Below are 9370 nucleotides of genomic sequence, written 5' to 3'. Positions count from 1 at the left end.
AAAATGCTCCCAAGCAAGGTAAGTTAGTCAGGGTGAGTGAAGATCATCCACATTGACCTTCATTGCCCTCTTAGTATTTGGGAAGATGAAGATCAAGAATCTGCAGGATGTCAAAGGCATAAACATAAGCTTTTCTTCTTAATCCTTACTTGAGTCAAGAATGTAGGAATAGAGCATTGCCTACTTGGCACTATGATTTTGAACATTTGGCAAACTGCAAAAATGAAAATTGTCTATGGCCTACTTATGAGATGACTGTGGAATAGAGGAAATCTATACATGAGGCACATATGTAGAAACCAGTATGCAAAGAATCAATATAATGAGGAGCAAAAAAGAAACAGCAACTCGAGATTTGGAAAATATTAAATAAATACAATCAATAACTTTATGCCAATGCATTTGAAAAGTTAGATAAAATGGAAATATTCCTAGAAAAATATAAAGCAAAAACACAAAAATAAAAATACAAGTTCGGCAAAAAACAGGAAACATGCATAATCCTACAATCACTAATATACTTACATCAGTAGGTAAATATCTTCCCATCAGAAAACTCCAGACTCAACAGTCGGGAACTCACTCCAGCAGCTGCATGAGGCAGATGATGGAGCTAGAGCCTGAGCTGCTGCTTCAGGAGGCCCTCAAGAACGTGGAGGTGGCAAGAACTACCGGTGGCAGCTGGGTCACCACTTGAGGGGCTGTGGGAGGCACAGAAATCAAAGACAGTGCATCACAGAAAAGGGATTTCTTAAACAACATATTAATGATTTAAAGGGAACCCTTGCAAAGCTCCTGGATGAATGATTGGTGATCCTTTTGCAAGAGGTGGGCACCATTAAACAGACCATTAAATCACCACTAGATGATTGCCAGAAGCTCATAGAACACAGAGTAAACACTCCAGAGGCTTTAGTACGAAAAGGTGAGATTGCCATGGTTGGTGGTGTAGGAGAAGAGAATGAGAAACTGTGGAGCTTTGCCAAAAAGGCCTTGCATGTTCAGTTGGACAGCATACAAGAAGTTCCTTTACTGGTTGATGTGCCTTGTTTATCTGCTCAGTTGGATGACTCTATTCTTGACATCATGAAAGACCACATTCTTAAGCATGGTACTGTAGCATCTTGCCCACCAGTACAGATAGAAGAACTGATAGAGAAACCTGGAGGCATCATAGTACAATGGTGTAATGTGGATGACAACTTTACGGCACAAGATGACAGGCTCCAGTTTCGTAAATGTACTTCAAATCACTTTGAGGATGTATATGTATGTTCTGAAACTGAATTCATAGTATTGCACATGGACTCCAATGTTGATGATCATTTCAGAATCTGCACCGAGGAGATGGCCAACGGGAGCGGAGTCCTTGGAGTGTCTGTCAGATAGTTCATTCCATATTTGTGCCTCATGAGTGGACAGCTGGTTTTGAGGGGAACAGTCTGAGCAATCAAAGAAATACGTCATGCTGGAACGATTCTGAATATTCAGGTGTTCTCGACTCCAGAGCTCTAACTTATTTCTCTGGGCAGACATTAATATTTAGAGTTGAAACTGTGGGACTACAAGACAGAAGAGGCAGTATAGGAGTGTGTCATAAAAACAGAATTTTGGCCGGGCACGGTGGCTCATGCCTGTAATCCCAGCACTTTGGGAGGCCGAGCTGGGCAGATCATGAGGTCAGGAGATCGAGACGATCTTGGCTAACGCGGTGAAACCCAGTCTCTACTAAAAATACAAAAAAATTAGCTGGGAGTGGTGGCAGGCGCCTGTAGTCCCAGCTACTTGGGAGGCTGAGGCAGGAGAATGGCGTGAACCCCGGAGGCAGAGCTTGCAGTGAGCCGAGATCACGCCACTGCACTCCAGCCTGGGCGACAGACCAAGGCTCCATCTCAAAAAACAAAACAAAACAAAACAAACAAACAAATCAAAAACAGAATGTCTAGGACTCTCTGCAGCAGGATAAAGCTATGTGCATTGGTACAAATGGTGCAATTTTTGTCAGTGGAAAAGAAATGCCTCATCAGTTACTTGCAATTACTTCTGTGTCCACTCTCACATTTGACATTGAAGCTGTGACTCTAGGAACCACCAATAATAATGAAGGCAGAAACGTCAAGCTAGAGTAACTCTTAGTTCAAATAATAGAGTCAGGGTTTTTGATTGGTCACGTGATCAATCTTGTGGTTCTCTTTATTTGGATGCTGATTTTTCTATCCTGGATGGAAAGTGTTAGAGTTTTCGACGTTGGAGTGCCTGGCTTTGGTTTGCAGGATTTAACCTAGCTGTCCTCAGCCCAGCTTAGTTGTAATTTATTTTTTTAAAAAAGTTGAATTCATCTCTCACATAGGCCGTTGGAAATAGAAAGTGTTTACTGAATTCATTTTGTAATATTTTAGCAAAAAGAGGCTTCAGTGTTGTGGACAATGTTGTGGACAAAATCATGTAATTCAGTCAATTTTATTTTTAGCATGCTGGTAACTAAAGCATCACATCATAATAAAAATAAAATTGGCTTCAAAAGTATGAGAAGATATAGAAATTTCTATACCCTTCTACTGTACTTCTTAAAGCTGGTTATTAGACCAGGAAAGCTTAATGTAATATTATTTTAAAAATTATCATAAAGGATCCAAGTTCATGTAAATCTTTAGAATTGAACAAGAGGAATAACCCAGATAGATGTGCAATATACAACCACTCATTAGCTGTCCACATGAATGTGTTGACTGTATTCTCCATGTTGTTATTTGTAAGCAATGTTGACTTGTATCCCATCTTCAATAACCTTAGTCCTCAAGACATTATACTTTTTGCATTTTTTAAAATGCCTGAGCAAATGTCTATAGTAGGCAAGCATTATCTTTTTTTTTTTTTTCCATTACAGTTTGATTCAAGATAGGCTACAGTATTTTCACAGGGTAAAACTACTCATGGAAGTTGTATGCACAGCAGGGTTAGCCATTTACCATGTATGTAATATGCACATGTGTGTATCCAGCTTGTGACATGCATTTTATTCTTTGTAGGGTTTGAGCTGCAGTCCAGTTTAATGTCAGTTTGAGAAATGGGGTCTCTGAGTGGACAAAAAAAATTAAGGTAAATACTTATCTTATTTTTTTAAAACCTAAATTTGTGTGTAAAACATTTATTTGAAGGACTTGCTTTATATGTAAAAGTAATTGTCTTAGCTTGTTATACCAGCCTACAGATTTTATTCTAATGTGAATTATTTGTTTCATTTTTACCAGTAGTGAAAACGTAGAAAAGCAAGTGTGATATTTTTGTAAGATAATTTATTTGGGGATTCATGTACCCTGTTAGACAATCATGACCTTTTTTCCTTATCTTTTGACATATAAGTAAGTACTAACTCACAGAATTCTCCAAGAAGTTCTCATCCCAAGGTAGATGTCCCCACTGAAACAGGAGGATGTAGTTGGCTCATCTGAGAACCACAGTCGTAACTAGGCTGGGGCTTTGCTGTTGGCAATTTGACAATGAGTGCAAGTGACTGAGGCAACACCTAAGGTAGCTGGGATAACCAAGACACTCAGAGATTTCCAAACTTTTCAGTGAGAAGACAGTGCCCCACACTGATGAGAAACCGATGGGAATAGAATATGAATTATTCTGGACAGGTATTCTTGAAGTAAAGGACAGAATTGGTGTAGATACTAGTGTGGGACAAAACAGAAAGCACTAAAGAAGTGACTAGAAGAAAGATTATGTTTTCAATACTTAGTCGTAGCAGCATCATAGAAGAGAAGTCCTAGAACCCAGAAGCTAGAGAAGTATCTTGAGCCATACCCACATTTCTAAAACTACAGGAAAACTAATTTCATTTAAACATGAGGATAAATTAAAAATTTGAGTGTAATATAATTACGAATATATAATTTTTTAAAAGGAATAAAGGTAACCTGAAAAAACATGCCTAAAAACGTGGCTAAAATGTATAGTGAAAGTAAAACCTAATGAGACAAAACGGTTTAGGGGAAATTTAAAAGATGAAACAAACTATGAAACATCCTCCTACGAACACACACGATGTATTTCACAACAAAAATTATGAAATGAGTAGTTGGTTTATAACTTGGATCTCCCAATAGGATGATTTTCATATAAGTCTGAAAAATAAAATTAGTTATGGCCTTCTCTTCAAAAACAATTTAATATTCTTCTTTTGGTTTTTAAATTATAAAATGAAGACTATTTTCTCTTTCTCCTTTTTCCCCATGACCCATTATGAGTGGAAAAAGTGTGTTGAAATTTGGAAAATTGAGGATATAAAAATGCTCCTTAAAAGTCATATTTTGTCTTCAACTTTTACTTTTAGGATCCGTTTCTTACTCTTTCTCATTCTTGCTTCCCTTTTCTTTGCTTTAATGAGTACACTTTTTATTAATACCCATCTTGGAATTCCAATAACAACAATATCATTATTAAGCAAATGATTTAAAGCATATAAAAATATGAAATTGCGAAATACTTGGTTTAAAATCATAACTATGCTCTATTCTTTGTTGTTTTTTTTTTTCCAAGAATGGATTTGTATTCTTTCTTACTATCGAATGTGAATCTACAACTAATGCAGATAAACAGTATCTTAAAATAAGAGAAAGTAAGACAGGTGTGGTCCAGACTGGCCTTTGAGCTGTAATTGGAAACCCCTGTTCTAGAAGCCTATTATTTAAGCTTCTACTTTTACATCTATAAGCGATCTCAAATAAATTTTTATGTCTTGCGCAAGGTAAAGAGGTTCAAATATTTTTATAACATGGCATCATTTCTTTGCACAATATATGAAAAGACTTTCCTTCAAAAAGAAGATATTCAGATGACCATATGAATATATCATATGGAAATTTCCTCCACATTATGAGAAATGAGAATAATGCAAATTAAAACCACCACCCTAAACTGTCACTGCATACTACCCAGAATAGATGAAATGTAAACTGCGGCTATGGGGTGGCTGCATACTTTGCATGAATGTATAATGGTACAATGACATTGGGAAAAACAGTCTGTCAGCTTCAGACAAGATTAAATACATCCTTTCCTATGTCCTAGCAATTCTACTCATGATACACAGGCAATAGACATGAGTAAACATGTGCACTAGACTTGCACAAGAATTTCAAACCGAACTTGATCTAAATGCCCTTCAATAAGAAAATGGATAAACAAATTCTTGTCTGTTGATACAATGGAGTCCTATGCAGCAATAACAAAGAATAACACAAGTTTTAATGTATATGCATGACAAATACATATTATATGTATGACAAACATTTTATGTAGTTATATGACAACATTTGTATATATGTATATGTATGACATATAAAACATGGTTGAATGGTAAGAACATTATGCTGACTGAGGGAGAGCAGATGTAAAACAGTGCACAGTATGTGCCTCCATTTATAAGAAATTCAAGAGCAGGTAAAACTATGCTGACTATTTTTGAAGAATTTGGTATTGACACAAAAATCACATAGAAAAAATCTCCTGGTGTTATGGAAATGTGCTGTATGTTTATCTAGAGGGTGATTTACTGGGTATGTATTTATATATGGCGTTATCAAGCTTTCCACTTAATAATTGTGCAGTTTACTGAAAGTAAATTGTACCTTAATCACAAAAGATGGCTTCAATGGGGCAGGAGTGTGGAGACATTATTGAAAGGTTTTTTTTTTTTTTTTTTTTTTTTTTTACCTGAGACGGAGTCTAATTCTGTTCCCGGAGGCGGGAGGGCAGTGGCGCGATCTCGGCTCACTGCAAGCTCCGCCTCCCGGGTTCCCGCCATTTTCCTGCCTCAGCCTCCTGAGTAGCTGGGACTGCAGACGCCGCCACCACGCGCGGCTAATTGTTTTTGTATTCTTGGTAGAGATGGGTTTCACTGTGTTATCCAAGATGGTCTCGATCTCCTGACCTCGTGATCTGCTGGACTCGGCCTCCCAAAGTCCTGGGATTACAGGTGTGAGCAACCGTGCCCGGCCGAGCCTTTGTTTACTTTCTAGAAAAAGTAATTTATTTTTTAGTTAAATTTAAGTAATTAATTTAACCAATATTTATTTTGCACCTGCCAGATGCTGGGTGAGTTTTTAGAACGTAAAACAAATCATCCTTTTGAAAAATTTCCAGTTTTGAAAGACATTTTATCACTCTAATTTGTTTTATACAATTTATCGCTTTTACTGTAGTTTAATACTAAAGTAAATATTTTTATTACATTTCCTTGATGTATACTCCAGATTTAAGGAATCCTGAAGATTTCTAGTTCTAATCTGTTATTATGAGGTTTATATTAACTTCAAACGCTGTCATTTCTCCTCATTTCCGTTTCCCTCCAGTAGCTTCAATTCCCACGTTTTGCCTGTATCCAGTATTTCTCTTTCTGGTCCAGTGCCACTTACATTCCCATCTCCATCTCTATCTTCATGACTTTGTATCTTCTTGAACCTCTTATCTTTGCTGGAAGGAGCTAGATTCACACACGCAAGCATAAATTATGACAGGCATGGAAAAACGCAGGATCATAATCTAAACCATTTTTCCTCTTATTGCTTACAAAACTTTTATATTATCAGTAAAATAAAAAAAACTACTTAAAAATATAGGTTCTGGTTAGTAGTGAGGGACAAAACCATCTTTTTCTTTTGCATTCAGTACTTTTTTTTTTTTTTGGTTGTTTTATATAATGGATCTGTATATAGTTCAGACCTGAAGACAAAATATATGATTCATCTCCAGTCTCAAAGCCCCTGTTTGAATGGCACTTTATTTACATTAGCATTCCTAATTACTTAATGACCAATCAGATATGGTTCATTGCTAGTAAGTGTAGAGACATGTTGTCTGAAGGATGTAGTTTAATTAGTATACTTCTAAAAACATGTCCCTCATGACCATTGGATGTAATCATTATTTTATGTATTTAACTGTGAAATTCATATTTACTCAGCAAGCTAGAGAACAGTGTTTAGTTCTTAAAGCTGTTTAATAGAGCATAGTTAGATTTTTAAAGGAGCCTGCAAAATCTTTTAAAAAGTAGGTTACTTAAAAAAAAAGCCATTACTCCAATAAAGTAGTTATTACACTTAAATACTAATGTCATATTCATAAAACAGTAAAGGAGGAATAGATACGTGAAGAAGCTCACCATAATTTGTCCCTTAATAATGTAGGTACAAGAATCTCACATTCATCTAAGCCACTGAGATTATTTAGACATTTTTACTCTTAATTAAAGATTTTGAAAATGACCTAATTTCTAAGGTAACTGATGATTTCTATTTGTCCTCCTACTGCTGATTCATTATATGACAAACAAATGAGATATATTTTACTTTCAGAAAACACTCAACTCCTGGTCTGCGCTGGATGGTGGAGGATGATAATTGTTTTTCCAAGTAAGTCTTTTCCTAATATATTTTTCATGGATTGTCATTTATTTTGGGAGTATTTTTTTTTTTTTTTTTGAGATGGAATCTTGCTCTGTTGCCCAGGCTAGAGTGCAGTGGCATGATCTCAACTCACTGCAACCTCTGTCTCCCAGGTTCAAGTGATTCTCCTGCCTCAGCCTCCTGTGTAGCTGGGATTACAGATGTGTGCCACCACGCCTGGCTAATGTTTTTGTATTTTTAGTAGAGACGGGTTTTCGTCATGTTGGTCAGGCTCATATCAAATGCCTGACCTCAGGTGATCCCCTCACCTCGGCCTCTTAATGTGCTGGGATTACAGGCGTGAGTTACTGTGCCCAGCCTGGATTGTCATTTATACTTGACCTCTGAGAAGCACCAAATTTCTTAACTTGGGGGAGTCCCTTTTGTAATTAGTATATTCAAGAATGTTAGTTTGCAAGGATTTGACAACTGACAATAGATGATACTGTGAGCGATGATCATTGTGTAGAGCTTTATAGTATGCCTACTAATGAGATCACTCATCATTCATTATCCAGGGTTTGATTCGAATATGAATCAAACGGTCACCAAAACAGATGCCTCAGGGGTACTTCATTGGCTTTATGTTCAGGAATTAGTAACTCAGAAATTGATTCTAGAATTTTACACGTTTTCTCACTCACTTCCTCCACACACTGTTTCAGGAGTATACAGGCAATATCTTCATGGCCATCTCCCATTTGAGGTACTTATAGCAATGATAATAATAATAATAATAATATTGTCAATGATACTGTGTTGGTCCTATGATTATCAATATTATAAATCAAGTTTTCTCAGCCTGACACAGTGACTCATGCCTGTAATCCCAGCACTTTGGGAGGCTGAAGTAGGTGGATCACTTGAGGTCAGGAGTTCGAGACCAGCCTGGCCAATACAGTGAAATCCTGTCTCTACTGAAAAAAAAATAAAAAATAAAATAAAATAAAATAAAATTAGCCAGGAGTGATGGTGGGTACCTGTAATCCCAACTACTCGGGAGGCTGAGGCAGGAAAACTGCTTGAACCTGGGATACGGAGGTTGTGGTGAGTCAACATCATGCCACCGCATACCAGCCTGGACAACAGAGAGACTCTGTCTCAAATACACACACACACACACACACACACACACACACATATATATAGTCTTCTTATGTACCAAATATTTTTATAATCATTTTACATGCTTGGACTTGTTTATTCTGTAGAGCCATCTACTGAATTAAACATGCTTATTTCCATTTTCCAGGTAAGAAAATAAAAATACTGAGACATTTAATACCTGTCCTAACCATCATATATAATTAGTAACTGATGAAACCTAGATTTAATAAACCCTTTTAGAAGTTATAAATAGAAATTTTTGGAACTTCGAGAAATGAAGATGGCAAATAAATTTGCAAGGTTACTATCTATGTTTAATCTTTACAGTACTAGAAACACCTTCGGTAATATGTTTTACACAAAATCTGAAAATACAAGTAAACACTTCTTGTAATACTTTTTTCTACAAGTAAACAATGAGTTTATTTTTAGCTTTTTCTTTGCATTGACATGATTAGAAGTCTAAAGACAGGTTGAGGTGCACTCATCTTTCCAATAGCCTTTTTCTAAGCACATATGAGAAAAGGACTTTCAGCCTAGGCTTAGATGACATAGAGGTAGGCCTTTAAGAACCCTCTCTATCTGGTGAGGTCACTTTGATTACAATTTCTGATGTTGTATTTATTGCCTTTCTGAAGATTAATCTCTCCATTTTTCTTCAATATCCAGTCACATACAGAGATACAGAGTGTAGGACTAGTATTTGTTTAGGTTTAAAAAAAGTATTTTCTGCAAATGTAATTAAAGGTAGGCTTCTTTTTTTATACTTTTATTTTATGTTTGGGGTACATGTGCAGTTTGTTACATAGGCA

At 36.4% G+C, this 9370-nt stretch overlaps 1 pseudogene; it reads left to right on the top strand.

The window, feature by feature from the left end:
• The first annotated feature begins 595 nt into the window (after positions 1 to 595).
• On the top strand, positions 596 to 2280 carry LOC112605358 (annotated as a pseudogene).
• The last annotated feature ends 7090 nt before the right edge of the window (positions 2281 to 9370 follow it).

The sequence above is a fragment of the Theropithecus gelada genome, chromosome 13, assembly GCF_003255815.1.
Source record: "Theropithecus gelada isolate Dixy chromosome 13, Tgel_1.0, whole genome shotgun sequence".
Taxonomy (NCBI): domain Eukaryota; kingdom Metazoa; phylum Chordata; class Mammalia; order Primates; family Cercopithecidae; genus Theropithecus; species Theropithecus gelada.
The sequence above is the reverse complement of the archived record's forward strand: the minus strand, read 5'-3'. Positions and strand labels throughout refer to the sequence as shown.